Source organism: Garra rufa, chromosome 13 (assembly GCF_049309525.1).
Source record: "Garra rufa chromosome 13, GarRuf1.0, whole genome shotgun sequence".
NCBI classification, from domain to species: Eukaryota; Metazoa; Chordata; class Actinopteri; order Cypriniformes; family Cyprinidae; genus Garra; species Garra rufa.
In genome coordinates, this window is record NC_133373.1 from 21,389,634 (window position 1) to 21,404,371 (window position 14,738).

At 54.3% G+C, this 14,738-nt stretch overlaps 26 non-coding genes across 26 annotated transcripts; 7 read left to right on the forward strand and 19 right to left on the reverse strand.

Moving 5' to 3' along the window:
* Positions 1-454: 454 nt before the first annotated feature.
* Positions 455-569, forward strand: LOC141283876 (U5 spliceosomal RNA). Its single transcript, XR_012338243.1, has one exon. It is a non-coding gene; the product is annotated as a U5 spliceosomal RNA (small nuclear RNA).
* A 359-nt stretch (positions 570-928) lies between these two features.
* On the reverse strand, positions 929-1,000 carry trnah-gug (transfer RNA histidin (anticodon GUG)). Its single transcript has one exon. It is a non-coding gene; the product is annotated as a tRNA-His (tRNA).
* A 500-nt stretch (positions 1,001-1,500) lies between these two features.
* Positions 1,501-1,573, reverse strand: trnak-uuu (transfer RNA lysine (anticodon UUU)). The gene has a single exon. It is a non-coding gene; the product is annotated as a tRNA-Lys (tRNA).
* Positions 1,574-1,767: 194 nt separating this feature from the next.
* On the reverse strand, positions 1,768-1,849 carry trnas-uga (transfer RNA serine (anticodon UGA)). Its single transcript has one exon. It is a non-coding gene; the product is annotated as a tRNA-Ser (tRNA).
* Positions 1,850-2,690: 841 nt separating this feature from the next.
* LOC141283877 (U5 spliceosomal RNA) lies at positions 2,691-2,805 on the forward strand. Its single transcript, XR_012338244.1, has one exon. It is a non-coding gene; the product is annotated as a U5 spliceosomal RNA (small nuclear RNA).
* Positions 2,806-3,164: 359 nt separating this feature from the next.
* On the reverse strand, positions 3,165-3,236 carry trnah-gug (transfer RNA histidin (anticodon GUG)). The gene has a single exon. It is a non-coding gene; the product is annotated as a tRNA-His (tRNA).
* Positions 3,237-3,736: 500 nt separating this feature from the next.
* trnak-uuu (transfer RNA lysine (anticodon UUU)) lies at positions 3,737-3,809 on the reverse strand. The gene has a single exon. It is a non-coding gene; the product is annotated as a tRNA-Lys (tRNA).
* A 194-nt stretch (positions 3,810-4,003) lies between these two features.
* On the reverse strand, positions 4,004-4,085 carry trnas-uga (transfer RNA serine (anticodon UGA)). The gene has a single exon. It is a non-coding gene; the product is annotated as a tRNA-Ser (tRNA).
* An 840-nt stretch (positions 4,086-4,925) lies between these two features.
* Positions 4,926-5,040, forward strand: LOC141283878 (U5 spliceosomal RNA). Its single transcript, XR_012338245.1, has one exon. It is a non-coding gene; the product is annotated as a U5 spliceosomal RNA (small nuclear RNA).
* Positions 5,041-5,399: 359 nt separating this feature from the next.
* trnah-gug (transfer RNA histidin (anticodon GUG)) lies at positions 5,400-5,471 on the reverse strand. Its single transcript has one exon. It is a non-coding gene; the product is annotated as a tRNA-His (tRNA).
* A 500-nt stretch (positions 5,472-5,971) lies between these two features.
* Positions 5,972-6,044, reverse strand: trnak-uuu (transfer RNA lysine (anticodon UUU)). Its single transcript has one exon. It is a non-coding gene; the product is annotated as a tRNA-Lys (tRNA).
* Positions 6,045-6,238: 194 nt separating this feature from the next.
* On the reverse strand, positions 6,239-6,320 carry trnas-uga (transfer RNA serine (anticodon UGA)). Its single transcript has one exon. It is a non-coding gene; the product is annotated as a tRNA-Ser (tRNA).
* An 841-nt stretch (positions 6,321-7,161) lies between these two features.
* Positions 7,162-7,276, forward strand: LOC141283879 (U5 spliceosomal RNA). The gene has a single exon (XR_012338246.1). It is a non-coding gene; the product is annotated as a U5 spliceosomal RNA (small nuclear RNA).
* A 359-nt stretch (positions 7,277-7,635) lies between these two features.
* Positions 7,636-7,707, reverse strand: trnah-gug (transfer RNA histidin (anticodon GUG)). The gene has a single exon. It is a non-coding gene; the product is annotated as a tRNA-His (tRNA).
* A 500-nt stretch (positions 7,708-8,207) lies between these two features.
* Positions 8,208-8,280, reverse strand: trnak-uuu (transfer RNA lysine (anticodon UUU)). The gene has a single exon. It is a non-coding gene; the product is annotated as a tRNA-Lys (tRNA).
* Positions 8,281-8,474: 194 nt separating this feature from the next.
* On the reverse strand, positions 8,475-8,556 carry trnas-uga (transfer RNA serine (anticodon UGA)). Its single transcript has one exon. It is a non-coding gene; the product is annotated as a tRNA-Ser (tRNA).
* Positions 8,557-9,396: 840 nt separating this feature from the next.
* LOC141283881 (U5 spliceosomal RNA) lies at positions 9,397-9,511 on the forward strand. The gene has a single exon (XR_012338247.1). It is a non-coding gene; the product is annotated as a U5 spliceosomal RNA (small nuclear RNA).
* A 359-nt stretch (positions 9,512-9,870) lies between these two features.
* Positions 9,871-9,942, reverse strand: trnah-gug (transfer RNA histidin (anticodon GUG)). Its single transcript has one exon. It is a non-coding gene; the product is annotated as a tRNA-His (tRNA).
* A 500-nt stretch (positions 9,943-10,442) lies between these two features.
* trnak-uuu (transfer RNA lysine (anticodon UUU)) lies at positions 10,443-10,515 on the reverse strand. The gene has a single exon. It is a non-coding gene; the product is annotated as a tRNA-Lys (tRNA).
* A 194-nt stretch (positions 10,516-10,709) lies between these two features.
* trnas-uga (transfer RNA serine (anticodon UGA)) lies at positions 10,710-10,791 on the reverse strand. The gene has a single exon. It is a non-coding gene; the product is annotated as a tRNA-Ser (tRNA).
* Positions 10,792-11,631: 840 nt separating this feature from the next.
* On the forward strand, positions 11,632-11,746 carry LOC141283882 (U5 spliceosomal RNA). The gene has a single exon (XR_012338248.1). It is a non-coding gene; the product is annotated as a U5 spliceosomal RNA (small nuclear RNA).
* Positions 11,747-12,105: 359 nt separating this feature from the next.
* Positions 12,106-12,177, reverse strand: trnah-gug (transfer RNA histidin (anticodon GUG)). Its single transcript has one exon. It is a non-coding gene; the product is annotated as a tRNA-His (tRNA).
* A 500-nt stretch (positions 12,178-12,677) lies between these two features.
* Positions 12,678-12,750, reverse strand: trnak-uuu (transfer RNA lysine (anticodon UUU)). Its single transcript has one exon. It is a non-coding gene; the product is annotated as a tRNA-Lys (tRNA).
* Positions 12,751-12,944: 194 nt separating this feature from the next.
* trnas-uga (transfer RNA serine (anticodon UGA)) lies at positions 12,945-13,026 on the reverse strand. The gene has a single exon. It is a non-coding gene; the product is annotated as a tRNA-Ser (tRNA).
* Positions 13,027-13,867: 841 nt separating this feature from the next.
* LOC141283889 (U5 spliceosomal RNA) lies at positions 13,868-13,982 on the forward strand. Its single transcript, XR_012338256.1, has one exon. It is a non-coding gene; the product is annotated as a U5 spliceosomal RNA (small nuclear RNA).
* Positions 13,983-14,341: 359 nt separating this feature from the next.
* On the reverse strand, positions 14,342-14,413 carry trnah-gug (transfer RNA histidin (anticodon GUG)). The gene has a single exon. It is a non-coding gene; the product is annotated as a tRNA-His (tRNA).
* Between the last annotated feature and the right edge of the window lie 325 nt (positions 14,414-14,738).

A 14,738-nucleotide genomic window follows, 5' to 3' on the forward strand; every position in this document is an offset into this window, starting at 1 on the left:
TCGAACCCCGGTCTTCCGCGTGACAGGCGGAGATACTGTCCACTATACTAACGAGGATTTGCGCACGGTGGGCTTCGCCCCCAGCCGACGCGACTGCACCGACCTTACCAAAACGAGCCCCTACTCCATGAAATACCAGATCGACCCTCCACGAGCTAAAGTCTCTCAATATCTTGAATGCTACACATTACAGTGGATCAATATTTGGACCGCTTTATTTCATTTCATTTTTTTTTTGTATTCTAATACGGGGGCATGAAAAAAGAGATGACATTGCCTTGATCGGGTTTGTGAATACTGGGTGAGGGAAGGGACTTTCGTAACTTTTACTCCTCCCATTTGGAGTGAGGGGGGTGACGAAAATCATGTTGGCAGGTGTCGGCACCCTAGATTACCCTTGGTGAGCGTAGTGGTTTACCACATGGAGTGCACAGGTCCAAGGGCATAGAGATACATCTCGAGTTTCTCTTCATCAGCGCATAAATCTTTCGCCTTTTACTAAAGATTTCCGTGGAGGGGAACCTTTGCGAGTGACCTGTATTTTTGGGGGCTCTGCTCACAGCAGAGCTACACTAGAGTGTCAAGAGCAGAGTCAATCTGGCCACCCGCCAGCGTGCAGTGGAACGAAGCGCGCCTCGTCATGGTCTGTGTTTGCAGCCTTTGTGCTTCCAGTGTCGCAACTTCAAATTTCTTTAGCCAGCATGGAAAGACAGTGCTCTCTCGTCCATGACGGGATCCAAACCCTGGACGGGCTCAAACAAAGATGGCTTTAGCTCTTTTGGCCCTATCAGTGAGTCGTGTGCTTCGAGCCTTCTTTTTTGACCCCGAAAGCCAGCGTCCGCTGCCTGCGTGGTTGGTATAGTATAACTGGCACCGCACCCGTACGAAAAATGGAGGTGGCAGAAAGGAGCTCAGTGCACGAAAATCCTGCCGTGACCCGGATTCGAACCGGGGTTGCTGCGGCCACAACGCAGAGTACTAACCACTATACGATCACGGCGCGCCACTGGCTCACGCTTGGTGGTGGTGCCGGCCGTCCGAATGCAAAAAGGGCCAGCGGCGTGTTTTATTCCTGTTGGAAAGAGGGCACACAAATCCGTGCGAGGGATGCGGAAGAAAAGGGCCCGGCCGCTTCTCCTCAGCGCCAGCGAACAGCGCAGTCGGCAGGACTCGAACCTGCGCGGGGAGACCCCGATGGATTTCTAGTCCGTCGCCTTAACCACTCGGCCACGACTACGGCGTCCCTGTCGTCCTCTGTCCCGTTGTCGACCTCAAAGTTGGGTGAAAAAGCCATGAACTGGCTACCGCTTTACTGAACTCTCCTAGCGTAAAACTCCTAAGGGGGAAAACAGCCCACCACAAGCAACGAAAGATTCATGAAGGGGAAGCATAACAAACACTGTATGTGAACTCTGTCACAACTTTAAGCGTACGCCGCCACACGGCAGAGCTGGACCGGCTCGACAGCAAGCTGAGGCCGCCGACAAGAAGATGGCCCTTCGCCCGAACAGGGACTTGAACCCTGGACCCTCAGATTAAAAGTCTGATGCTCTACCGACTGAGCTATCCGGGCTCTTGCGCTATGTGCGCCTCTTACGTTTTATATAAGAATACTTTCTTCACAAGCCGCCCGGCAGAAGCTCTCTTGCCACAGCCGCTACGGGATAAATGCCGCACGCAATTACGGCAGAGAGAGCGAAGGCCGAAGGCCTTGGAAGGCCCAACCACCGTCGCAGAAAGCTAAAGGCAAAAGGGCGAATGCCCGCCCGTAGTCGGCAGGGTTCGAACCTGCGCGGGGAGACCCCAATGGATTTCAAGTCCATCGCCTTAACCTCTCGGCCACGACTACGCCTGTCTGGGGAACGCCTGCTCTCTTGGCTGGAGGCGGGCAGCACAGGATGCCGCCGAGCTTCAGGCGCAAAATCCAACTGAAGGGTGAGGTGGCAAAAAGGAGCTGGACGTCCCCGTCGCTCAACGGCAAAGGGCTGCCGTGACCCGGATTCGAGCATTCTTTTCTGACCGCTTAAATCCGGCACCGAGCGCCTGCGTTGGTGGTATAGTGGTGAGCATAGCTGCCTTCCAAGCAGTTGACCCGGGTTGGATTCCCGGCCAACGCAATGCTTTCGGCTGCGGTTGACCTCGAAGCAGAACTCCTTCTGTGACCTCTGTCTGCACCAAAAGCTTTTGGATGAGTCGTTCAACGGCAGCAAAGAACTAGGTCTCCCCGTCGGGGAATCGAACCCCGGTCTTCCGCGTGACAGGCGGAGATACTGTCCACTATACTAACGAGGATTTGCGCACGATGGGCTTCGCCCCCAGCCGACGCGACTGCACCGACCTTACCAAAACGAGCCCCTACTCCATGAAATACCAGATCGACCCTCCACGAGCTAAAGTCTCTCAATATCTTGAATGCTACACATTACAGTGGATCAATATTTGGACCGCTTTATTTCATTTCATTTTTTTTTTTGTATTCTAATACGGGGGCATGAAAAAAGAGATGACATTGCCTTGATCGGGTTTGTGAATACTGGGTGAGGGAAGGGACTTTCGTAACTTTTACTCCTCCCATTTGGAGTGAGGGGGGTGACGAAAATCATGTTGGCAGGTGTCGGCACCCTAGATTACCCTTGGTGAGCGTAGTGGTTTACCACATGGAGTGCACAGGTCCAAGGGCATAGAGATACATCTCGAGTTTCTCTTCATCAGCGCATAAATCTTTCGCCTTTTACTAAAGATTTCCGTGGAGGGGAACCTTTGCGAGTGACCTGTATTTTTGGGGGCTCTGCTCACAGCAGAGCTACACTAGAGTGTCAAGAGCAGAGTCAATCTGGCCACCCGCCAGCGTGCAGTGGAACGAAGCGCGCCTCGTCATGGTCTGTTTTTGCAGCCTTTGTGCTTCCAGTGTCGCAACTTCAAATTTCTTTAGCCAGCATGGAAAGACAGTGCTCTCTCGTCCATGACGGGATCCAAACCCTGGACGGGCTCAAACAAAGATGGCTTTAGCTCTTTTGGCCCTATCAGTGAGTCGTGTGCTTCGAGCCTTCTTTTTTGACCCCGAAAGCCAGCGTCCGCTGCCTGCGTGGTTGGTATAGTATAACTGGCACCGCACCCGTACGAAAAATGGAGGTGGCAGAAAGGAGCTCAGTGCACGAAAATCCTGCCGTGACCCGGATTCGAACCGGGGTTGCTGCGGCCACAACGCAGAGTACTAACCACTATACGATCACGGCGCGCCACTGGCTCACGCTTGGTGGTGGTGCCGGCCGTCCGAATGCAAAAAGGGCCAGCGGCGTGTTTTATTCCTGTTGGAAAGAGGGCACACAAATCCGTGCGAGGGATGCGGAAGAAAAGGGCCCGGCCGCTTCTCCTCAGCGCCAGCGAACAGCGCAGTCGGCAGGACTCGAACCTGCGCGGGGAGACCCCGATGGATTTCTAGTCCGTCGCCTTAACCACTCGGCCACGACTACGGCGTCCCTGTCGTCCTCTGTCCCGTTGTCGACCTCAAAGTTGGGTGAAAAAGCCATGAACTGGCTACCGCTTTACTGAACTCTCCTAGCGTAAAACTCCTAAGGGGGAAAACAGCCCACCACAAGCAACGAAAGATTCATGAAGGGGAAGCATAACAAACACTGTATGTGAACTCTGTCACAACTTTAAGCGTACGCCGCCACACGGCAGAGCTGGACCGGCTCGACAGCAAGCTGAGGCCGCCGACAAGAAGATGGCCCTTCGCCCGAACAGGGACTTGAACCCTGGACCCTCAGATTAAAAGTCTGATGCTCTACCGACTGAGCTATCCGGGCTCTTGCTCTATGTGCGCCTCTTACGTTTTATATAAGAATACTTTCTTCACAAGCCGCCCGGCAGAAGCTCTCTTGCCACAGCCGCTACGGGATAAATGCCACACGCAATTACGGCAGAGAGAGCGAAGGCCGAAGGCCTTGGAAGGCCCAACCACCGTCGCAGAAAGCTAAAGGCAAAAGGGCGAATGCCCGCCCGTAGTCGGCAGGGTTCGAACCTGCGCGGGGAGACCCCAATGGATTTCAAGTCCATCGCCTTAACCTCTCGGCCACGACTACGCCTGTCTGGGGAACGCCTGCTCTCTTGGCTGGAGGCGGGCAGCACAGGATGCCGCCGAGCTTCAGGCGCAAAATCCAACTGAAGGGTGAGGTGGCAAAAAGGAGCTGGACGTCCCCGTCGCTCAACGGCAAAGGGCTGCCGTGACCCGGATTCGAGCATTCTTTTCTGACCGCTTAAATCCGGCACCGAGCGCCTGCGTTGGTGGTATAGTGGTGAGCATAGCTGCCTTCCAAGCAGTTGACCCGGGTTGGATTCCCGGCCAACGCAATGCTTTCGGCTGCGGTTGACCTCGAAGCAGAACTCCTTCTGTGACCTCTGTCTGCACCAAAAGCTTTTGGATGAGTCGTTCAACGGCAGCAAAGAACTAGGTCTCCCCGTCGGGGAATCGAACCCCGGTCTTCCGCGTGACAGGCGGAGATACTGTCCACTATACTAACGAGGATTTGCGCACGGTGGGCTTCGCCCCCAGCCGAAGCGACTGCACCGACCTTACCAAAACGAGCCCCTACTCCATGAAATACCAGATCGACCCTCCACGAGCTAAAGTCTCTCAATATCTTGAATGCTACACATTACAGTGGATCAATATTTGGACCGCTTTATTTCATTTCATTTTTTTTTTGTATTCTAATACGGGGGCATGAAAAAAGAGATGACATTGCCTTGATCGGGTTTGTGAATACTGGGTGAGGGAAGGGACTTTCGTAACTTTTACTCCTCCCATTTGGAGTGAGGGGGGTGACGAAAATCATGTTGGCAGGTGTCGGCACCCTAGATTACCCTTGGTGAGCGTAGTGGTTTACCACATGGAGTGCACAGGTCCAAGGGCATAGAGATACATCTCGAGTTTCTCTTCATCAGCGCATAAATCTTTCGCCTTTTACTAAAGATTTCCGTGGAGGGGAACCTTTGCGAGTGACCTGTATTTTTGGGGGCTCTGCTCACAGCAGAGCTACACTAGAGTGTCAAGAGCAGAGTCAATCTGGCCACCCGCCAGCGTGCAGTGGAACGAAGCGCGCCTCGTCATGGTCTGTGTTTGCAGCCTTTGTGCTTCCAGTGTCGCAACTTCAAATTTCTTTAGCCAGCATGGAAAGACAGTGCTCTCTCGTCCATGACGGGATCCAAACCCTGGACGGGCTCAAACAAAGATGGCTTTAGCTCTTTTGGCCCTATCAGTGAGTCGTGTGCTTCGAGCCTTCTTTTTTGACCCCGAAAGCCAGCGTCCGCTGCCTGCGTGGTTGGTATAGTATAACTGGCACCGCACCCGTACGAAAAATGGAGGTGGCAGAAAGGAGCTCAGTGCACGAAAATCCTGCCGTGACCCGGATTCGAACCGGGGTTGCTGCGGCCACAACGCAGAGTACTAACCACTATACGATCACGGCGCGCCACTGGCTCACGCTTGGTGGTGGTGCCGGCCGTCCGAATGCAAAAAGGGCCAGCGGCGTGTTTTATTCCTGTTGGAAAGAGGGCACACAAATCCGTGCGAGGGATGCGGAAGAAAAGGGCCCGGCCGCTTCTCCTCAGCGCCAGCGAACAGCGCAGTCGGCAGGACTCGAACCTGCGCGGGGAGACCCCGATGGATTTCTAGTCCGTCGCCTTAACCACTCGGCCACGACTACGGCGTCCCTGTCGTCCTCTGTCCCGTTGTCGACCTCAAAGTTGGGTGAAAAAGCCATGAACTGGCTACCGCTTTACTGAACTCTCCTAGCGTAAAACTCCTAAGGGGGAAAACAGCCCACCACAAGCAACGAAAGATTCATGAAGGGGAAGCATAACAAACACTGTATGTGAACTCTGTCACAACTTTAAGCGTACGCCGCCACACGGCAGAGCTGGACCGGCTCGACAGCAAGCTGAGGCCGCCGACAAGAAGATGGCCCTTCGCCCGAACAGGGACTTGAACCCTGGACCCTCAGATTAAAAGTCTGATGCTCTACCGACTGAGCTATCCGGGCTCTTGCGCTATGTGCGCCTCTTACGTTTTATATAAGAATACTTTCTTCACAAGCCGCCCGGCAGAAGCTCTCTTGCCACAGCCGCTACGGGATAAATGCCGCACGCAATTACGGCAGAGAGAGCGAAGGCCGAAGGCCTTGGAAGGCCCAACCACCGTCGCAGAAAGCTAAAGGCAAAAGGGCGAATGCCCGCCCGTAGTCGGCAGGGTTCGAACCTGCGCGGGGAGACCCCAATGGATTTCAAGTCCATCGCCTTAACCTCTCGGCCACGACTACGCCTGTCTGGGGAACGCCTGCTCTCTTGGCTGGAGGCGGGCAGCACAGGATGCCGCCGAGCTTCAGGCGCAAAATCCAACTGAAGGGTGAGGTGGCAAAAAGGAGCTGGACGTCCCCGTCGCTCAACGGCAAAGGGCTGCCGTGACCCGGATTCGAGCATTCTTTTCTGACCGCTTAAATCCGGCACCGAGCGCCTGCGTTGGTGGTATAGTGGTGAGCATAGCTGCCTTCCAAGCAGTTGACCCGGGTTGGATTCCCGGCCAACGCAATGCTTTCGGCTGCGGTTGACCTCGAAGCAGAACTCCTTCTGTGACCTCTGTCTGCACCAAAAGCTTTTGGATGAGTCGTTCAACGGCAGCAAAGAACTAGGTCTCCCCGTCGGGGAATCGAACCCCGGTCTTCCGCGTGACAGGCGGAGATACTGTCCACTATACTAACGAGGATTTGCGCACGATGGGCTTCGCCCCCAGCCGACGCGACTGCACCGACCTTACCAAAACGAGCCCCTACTCCATGAAATACCAGATCGACCCTCCACGAGCTAAAGTCTCTCAATATCTTGAATGCTACACATTACAGTGGATCAATATTTGGACCGCTTTATTTCATTTCATTTTTTTTTTTGTATTCTAATACGGGGGCATGAAAAAAGAGATGACATTGCCTTGATCGGGTTTGTGAATACTGGGTGAGGGAAGGGACTTTCGTAACTTTTACTCCTCCCATTTGGAGTGAGGGGGGTGACGAAAATCATGTTGGCAGGTGTCGGTACCCTAGATTACCCTTGGTGAGCGTAGTGGTTTACCACATGGAGTGCACAGGTCCAAGGGCATAGAGATACATCTCGAGTTTCTCTTCATCAGCGCATAAATCTTTCGCCTTTTACTAAAGATTTCCGTGGAGGGGAACCTTTGCGAGTGACCTGTATTTTTGGGGGCTCTGCTCACAGCAGAGCTACACTAGAGTGTCAAGAGCAGAGTCAATCTGGCCACCCGCCAGCGTGCAGTGGAACGAAGCGCGCCTCGTCATGGTCTGTTTTTGCAGCCTTTGTGCTTCCAGTGTCGCAACTTCAAATTTCTTTAGCCAGCATGGAAAGACAGTGCTCTCTCGTCCATGACGGGATCCAAACCCTGGACGGGCTCAAACAAAGATGGCTTTAGCTCTTTTGGCCCTATCAGTGAGTCGTGTGCTTCGAGCCTTCTTTTTTGACCCCGAAAGCCAGCGTCCGCTGCCTGCGTGGTTGGTATAGTATAACTGGCACCGCACCCGTACGAAAAATGGAGGTGGCAGAAAGGAGCTCAGTGCACGAAAATCCTGCCGTGACCCGGATTCGAACCGGGGTTGCTGCGGCCACAACGCAGAGTACTAACCACTATACGATCACGGCGCGCCACTGGCTCACGCTTGGTGGTGGTGCCGGCCGTCCGAATGCAAAAAGGGCCAGCGGCGTGTTTTATTCCTGTTGGAAAGAGGGCACACAAATCCGTGCGAGGGATGCGGAAGAAAAGGGCCCGGCCGCTTCTCCTCAGCGCCAGCGAACAGCGCAGTCGGCAGGACTCGAACCTGCGCGGGGAGACCCCGATGGATTTCTAGTCCGTCGCCTTAACCACTCGGCCACGACTACGGCGTCCCTGTCGTCCTCTGTCCCGTTGTCGACCTCAAAGTTGGGTGAAAAAGCCATGAACTGGCTACCGCTTTACTGAACTCTCCTAGCGTAAAACTCCTAAGGGGGAAAACAGCCCACCACAAGCAACGAAAGATTCATGAAGGGGAAGCATAACAAACACTGTATGTGAACTCTGTCACAACTTTAAGCGTACGCCGCCACACGGCAGAGCTGGACCGGCTCGACAGCAAGCTGAGGCCGCCGACAAGAAGATGGCCCTTCGCCCGAACAGGGACTTGAACCCTGGACCCTCAGATTAAAAGTCTGATGCTCTACCGACTGAGCTATCCGGGCTCTTGCTCTATGTGCGCCTCTTACGTTTTATATAAGAATACTTTCTTCACAAGCCGCCCGGCAGAAGCTCTCTTGCCACAGCCGCTACGGGATAAATGCCACACGCAATTACGGCAGAGAGAGCGAAGGCCGAAGGCCTTGGAAGGCCCAACCACCGTCGCAGAAAGCTAAAGGCAAAAGGGCGAATGCCCGCCCGTAGTCGGCAGGGTTCGAACCTGCGCGGGGAGACCCCAATGGATTTCAAGTCCATCGCCTTAACCTCTCGGCCACGACTACGCCTGTCTGGGGAACGCCTGCTCTCTTGGCTGGAGGCGGGCAGCACAGGATGCCGCCGAGCTTCAGGCGCAAAATCCAACTGAAGGGTGAGGTGGCAAAAAGGAGCTGGACGTCCCCGTCGCTCAACGGCAAAGGGCTGCCGTGACCCGGATTCGAGCATTCTTTTCTGACCGCTTAAATCCGGCACCGAGCGCCTGCGTTGGTGGTATAGTGGTGAGCATAGCTGCCTTCCAAGCAGTTGACCCGGGTTGGATTCCCGGCCAACGCAATGCTTTCGGCTGCGGTTGACCTCGAAGCAGAACTCCTTCTGTGACCTCTGTCTGCACCAAAAGCTTTTGGATGAGTCGTTCAACGGCAGCAAAGAACTAGGTCTCCCCGTCGGGGAATCGAACCCCGGTCTTCCGCGTGACAGGCGGAGATACTGTCCACTATACTAACGAGGATTTGCGCACGGTGGGCTTCGCCCCCAGCCGACGCGACTGCACCGACCTTACCAAAACGAGCCCCTACTCCATGAAATACCAGATCGACCCTCCACGAGCTAAAGTCTCTCAATATCTTGAATGCTACACATTACAGTGGATCAATATTTGGACCGCTTTATTTCATTTCATTTTTTTTTTGTATTCTAATACGGGGGCATGAAAAAAGAGATGACATTGCCTTGATCGGGTTTGTGAATACTGGGTGAGGGAAGGGACTTTCGTAACTTTTACTCCTCCCATTTGGAGTGAGGGGGGTGACGAAAATCATGTTGGCAGGTGTCGGCACCCTAGATTACCCTTGGTGAGCGTAGTGGTTTACCACATGGAGTGCACAGGTCCAAGGGCATAGAGATACATCTCGAGTTTCTCTTCATCAGCGCATAAATCTTTCGCCTTTTACTAAAGATTTCCGTGGAGGGGAACCTTTGCGAGTGACCTGTATTTTTGGGGGCTCTGCTCACAGCAGAGCTACACTAGAGTGTCAAGAGCAGAGTCAATCTGGCCACCCGCCAGCGTGCAGTGGAACGAAGCGCGCCTCGTCATGGTCTGTGTTTGCAGCCTTTGTGCTTCCAGTGTCGCAACTTCAAATTTCTTTAGCCAGCATGGAAAGACAGTGCTCTCTCGTCCATGACGGGATCCAAACCCTGGACGGGCTCAAACAAAGATGGCTTTAGCTCTTTTGGCCCTATCAGTGAGTCGTGTGCTTCGAGCCTTCTTTTTTGACCCCGAAAGCCAGCGTCCGCTGCCTGCGTGGTTGGTATAGTATAACTGGCACCGCACCCGTACGAAAAATGGAGGTGGCAGAAAGGAGCTCAGTGCACGAAAATCCTGCCGTGACCCGGATTCGAACCGGGGTTGTTGCGGCCACAACGCAGAGTACTAACCACTATACGATCACGGCGCGCCACTGGCTCACGCTTGGTGGTGGTGCCGGCCGTCCGAATGCAAAAAGGGCCAGCGGCGTGTTTTATTCCTGTTGGAAAGAGGGCACACAAATCCGTGCGAGGGATGCGGAAGAAAAGGGCCCGGCCGCTTCTCCTCAGCGCCAGCGAACAGCGCAGTCGGCAGGACTCGAACCTGCGCGGGGAGACCCCGATGAATTTCTAGTCCGTCGCCTTAACCACTCGGCCACGACTACGGCGTCCCTGTCGTCCTCTGTCCCGTTGTCGACCTCAAAGTTGGGTGAAAAAGCCATGAACTGGCTACCGCTTTACTGAACTCTCCTAGCGTAAAACTCCTAAGGGGGAAAACAGCCCACCACAAGCAACGAAAGATTCATGAAGGGGAAGCATAACAAACACTGTATGTGAACTCTGTCACAACTTTAAGCGTACGCCGCCACACGGCAGAGCTGGACCGGCTCGACAGCAAGCTGAGGCCGCCGACAAGAAGATGGCCCTTCGCCCGAACAGGGACTTGAACCCTGGACCCTCAGATTAAAAGTCTGATGCTCTACCGACTGAGCTATCCGGGCTCTTGCGCTATGTGCGCCTCTTACGTTTTATATAAGAATACTTTCTTCACAAGCCGCCCGGCAGAAGCTCTCTTGCCACAGCCGCTACGGGATAAATGCCGCACGCAATTACGGCAGAGAGAGCGAAGGCCGAAGGCCTTGGAAGGCCCAACCACCGTCGCAGAAAGCTAAAGGCAAAAGGGCGAATGCCCGCCCGTAGTCGGCAGGGTTCGAACCTGCACGGGGAGACCCCAATGGATTTCAAGTCCATCGCCTTAACCTCTCGGCCACGACTACACCTGTCTGGGGAACGCCTGCTCTCTTGTCTGGAGGCGGGCAGCACAGGATGCCGCCGAGCTTCAGGCGCAAAATCCAACTGAAGGGTGAGGTGGCAAAAAGGAGCTGGACGTCCCCGTCGCTCAACGGCAAAGGGCTGCCGTGACCCGGATTCGAGCATTCTTTTCTGACCGCTTAAATCCGGCACCGAGCGCCTGCGTTGGTGGTATAGTGGTGAGCATAGCTGCCTTCCAAGCAGTTGACCCGGGTTGGATTCCCGGCCAACGCAATGCTTTCGGCTGCGGTTGACCTCGAAGCAGAACTCCTTCTGTGACCTCTGTCTGCACCAAAAGCTTTTGGATGAGTCGTTCAACGGCAGCAAAGAACTAGGTCTCCCCGTCGGGGAATCGAACCCCGGTCTTCCGCGTGACAGGCGGAGATACTGTCCACTATACTAACGAGGATTTGCGCACGGTGGGCTTCGCCCCCAACCGACGCGACTGCACCGACCTTACCAAAACGAGCCCCTACTCCATGAAATACCAGATCGACCCTCCACGAGCTAAAGTCTCTCAATATCTTGAATGCTACACATTACAGTGGATCAATATTTGGACCGCTTTATTTCATTTCATTTTTTTTTTGTATTCTAATACGGGGGCATGAAAAAAGAGATGACATTGCCTTGATCGGGTTTGTGAATACTGGGTGAGGGAAGGGACTTTCGTAACTTTTACTCCTCCCATTTGGAGTGAGGGGGGTGACGAAAATCATGTTGGCAGGTGTCGGCACCCTAGATTACCCTTGGTGAGCGTAGTGGTTTACCACATGGAGTGCACAGGTCCAAGGGCATAGAGATACATCTCGAGTTTCTCTTCATCAGCGCATAAATCTTTCGCCTTTTACTAAAGATTTCCGTGGAGGGGAACCTTTGCGAGTGACCTGTATTTTTGGGGGCTCTGCTCACAGCAGAGCTACACTAGAGTGTCAAGAGCAGAGTCAATCTGGCCACCCGCCAGCGTGCAGTGGAACGAAGCGCGCCTCGTCATGGTCTGTGTTTGCAGCCTTTGTGCTTCCAGTGTCGCAACTTCAAATTTCTTTAGCCAGCATGGAAAGACAGTGCTCTCTCATCCATGACGGGATCCAAACCCTGGACGGGCTCAAACAAAGATGGCTTTAGCTCTTTTGGCCCTATCAGTGAGTCGTGTGCTTCGAGCCTTCTTTTTTGACCACGAAAGCCAGCGTCCGCTGCCTGCGTGGTTGGTATAGTTTAACTGGCACCGCACCCGTACGAAAAATGGATGTGGCAGAAAGGAGCTCAGTGCACGAAAATCCTGCCGTGACCCGGATTCGAACCGGGGTTGCTGCGGCCACAACGCAGAGTACTAACCACTATACGATCACGGCGCGCCACTGGCTCACGCTTGGTGGTGGTGCCGGCCGTCCGAATGCAAAAACGGCCAGCGGCGTGTTTTATTCCTGTTGGAAAGAGGGCACACAAATCCGTGCGAGGGATGCGGAAGAAAAGGGCCCGGCCGCTTCTCCTCAGCGCCAGCGAACAGCGCAGTCGGCAGGACTCGAACCTGCGCGGGGAGACCCCGATGGATTTCTAGTCCGTCGCCTTAACCACTCGGCCACGACTACGGCGTCCCTGTCGTCCTCTGTCCCGTTGTCGACCTCAAAGTTGGGTGAAAAAGCCATGAACTGGCTACCGCTTTACTGAACTCTCCTAGCGTAAAACTCCTAAGGGGGAAAACAGCCCACCACAAGCAACGAAAGATTCATGAAGGGGAAGCATAACAAACACTGTATGTGAACTCTGTCACAACTTTAAGCGTACGCCGCCACACGGCAGAGCTGGACCGGCTCGACAGCAAGCTGAGGCCGCCGACAAGAAGATGGCCCTTCACCCGAACAGGGACTTGAACCCTGGACCCTCAGATTAAAAGTCTGATGCTCTACCGACTGAGCTATCCGGGCTCTTGCGCTGTGTGCGCCTCTTACGTTTTATATAAGAATACTTTCTTCACAAGCCGCCCGGCAGAAGCTCTCTTGCCACAGCCGCTACGGGATAAATGCCGCACGCAATTACGGCAGAGAGAGCGAAGGCCGAAGGCCTTGGAAGGCCCAACCACCGTCGCAGAAAGCTAAAGGCAAAAGGGCGAATGCCCGCCCGTAGTCGGCAGGGTTCGAACCTGCGCGGGGAGACCCCAATGGATTTCAAGTCCATCGCCTTAACCTCTCGGCCACGACTACGCCTGTCTGGGGAACGCCTGCTCTCTTGGCTGGAGGTGGGCAGCACAGGATGCCGCCGAGCTTCAGGCGCAAAATCCAACTGAAGGGTGAGGTGGCAAAAAGGAGCTGGACGTCCCCGTCGCTCAACGGCAAAGGGCTGCCGTGACCCGGATTCGAGCATTCTTTTCTGACCGCTTAAATCCGGCACCGAGCGCCTGCGTTGGTGGTATAGTGGTGAGCATAGCTGCCTTCCAAGCAGTTGACCCGGGTTGAATTCCCGGCCAACGCAATGCTTTCGGCTGCGGTTGACCTCGAAGCAGAACTCCTTCTGTGACCTCTGTCTGCACCAAAAGCTTTTGGATGAGTCGTTCAACGGCAGCAAAGAACTAGGTCTCCCCGTCGGGGAATCGAACCCCGGTCTTCCGCGTGACAGGCGGAGATACTGTCCACTATACTAACGAGGAGTTGCGCACGGTGGACTTCGCCCCCAGCCGACGCGACTGCACCGACCTTACCAAAACGAGCCCCTACTCCATGAAATACCAGATCGACCCTCCACGAGCTAAAGTCTCTCAATATCTTGAATGCTACACATTACAGTGGATCAATATTTGGACCGCTTTATTTCATTTCATTTTTTTTTTTGTATTCTAATACGGGGGCATGAAAAAAGAGATGACATTGCCTTGATCGGGTTTGTGAATACTGGGTGAGGGAAGGGACTTTCGTAACTTTTACTCCTCCCATTTGGAGTGAGGGGGGTGACGAAAATCATGTTGGCAGGTGTCGGCACCCTAGATTACCCTTGGTGAGCGTAGTGGTTTACCACATGGAGTGCACAGGTCCAAGGGCATAGAGATACATCTCGAGTTTCTCTTCATCAGCGCATAAATCTTTCGCCTTTTACTAAAGATTTCTGTGGAGGGGAACCTTTGCGAGTGACCTGTATTTTTGGGGGCTCTGCTCACAGCAGAGCTACACTAGAGTGTCAAGAGCAGAGTCAATCTGGCCACCCGCCAGCGTGCAGTGGAACGAAGCGCGCCTCGTCATGGTCTGTGTTTGCAGCCTTTGTGCTTCCAGTGTCGCAACTTCAAATTTCTTTAGCCAGCATGGAAAGACAGTGCTCTCTCGTCCATGACGGGATCCAAACCCTGGACGGGCTCAAACAAAGATGGCTTTAGCTCTTTTGGCCCTATCAGTGAGTCGTGTGCTTCGAGCCTTCTTTTTTGACCCCGAAAGCCAGCGTCCGCTGCCTGCGTGGTTGGTATAGTATAACTGGCACCGCACCCGTACGAAAAATGGAGGTGGCAGAAAGGAGCTCAGTGCACGAAAATCCTGCCGTGACCCGGATTCGAACCGGGGTTGCTGCGGCCACAACGCAGAGTACTAACCACTATACGATCACGGCGCGCCACTGGCTCACGCTTGGTGGTGGTGCCGGCCGTCCGAATGCAAAAAGGGCCAGCGGCGTGTTTTATTCCTGTTGGAAAGAGGGCACACAAATCCGTGCGAGGGATGCGGAAGAAAAGGGCCCGGCCGCTTCTCCTCAGCGCCAGCGAACAGCGCAGTCGGCAGGACTCGAACCTGCGCGGGGAGACCCCGATGAATTTCTAGTCCGTCGCCTTAACCACTCGGCCACGACTACGGCGTCCCTGTCGTCCTCTGTCCCGTTGTCGACCTCAAAGTTGGGTGAAAAAGCCATGAACTGGCTACCGCTTTACTGAACTCTCCTA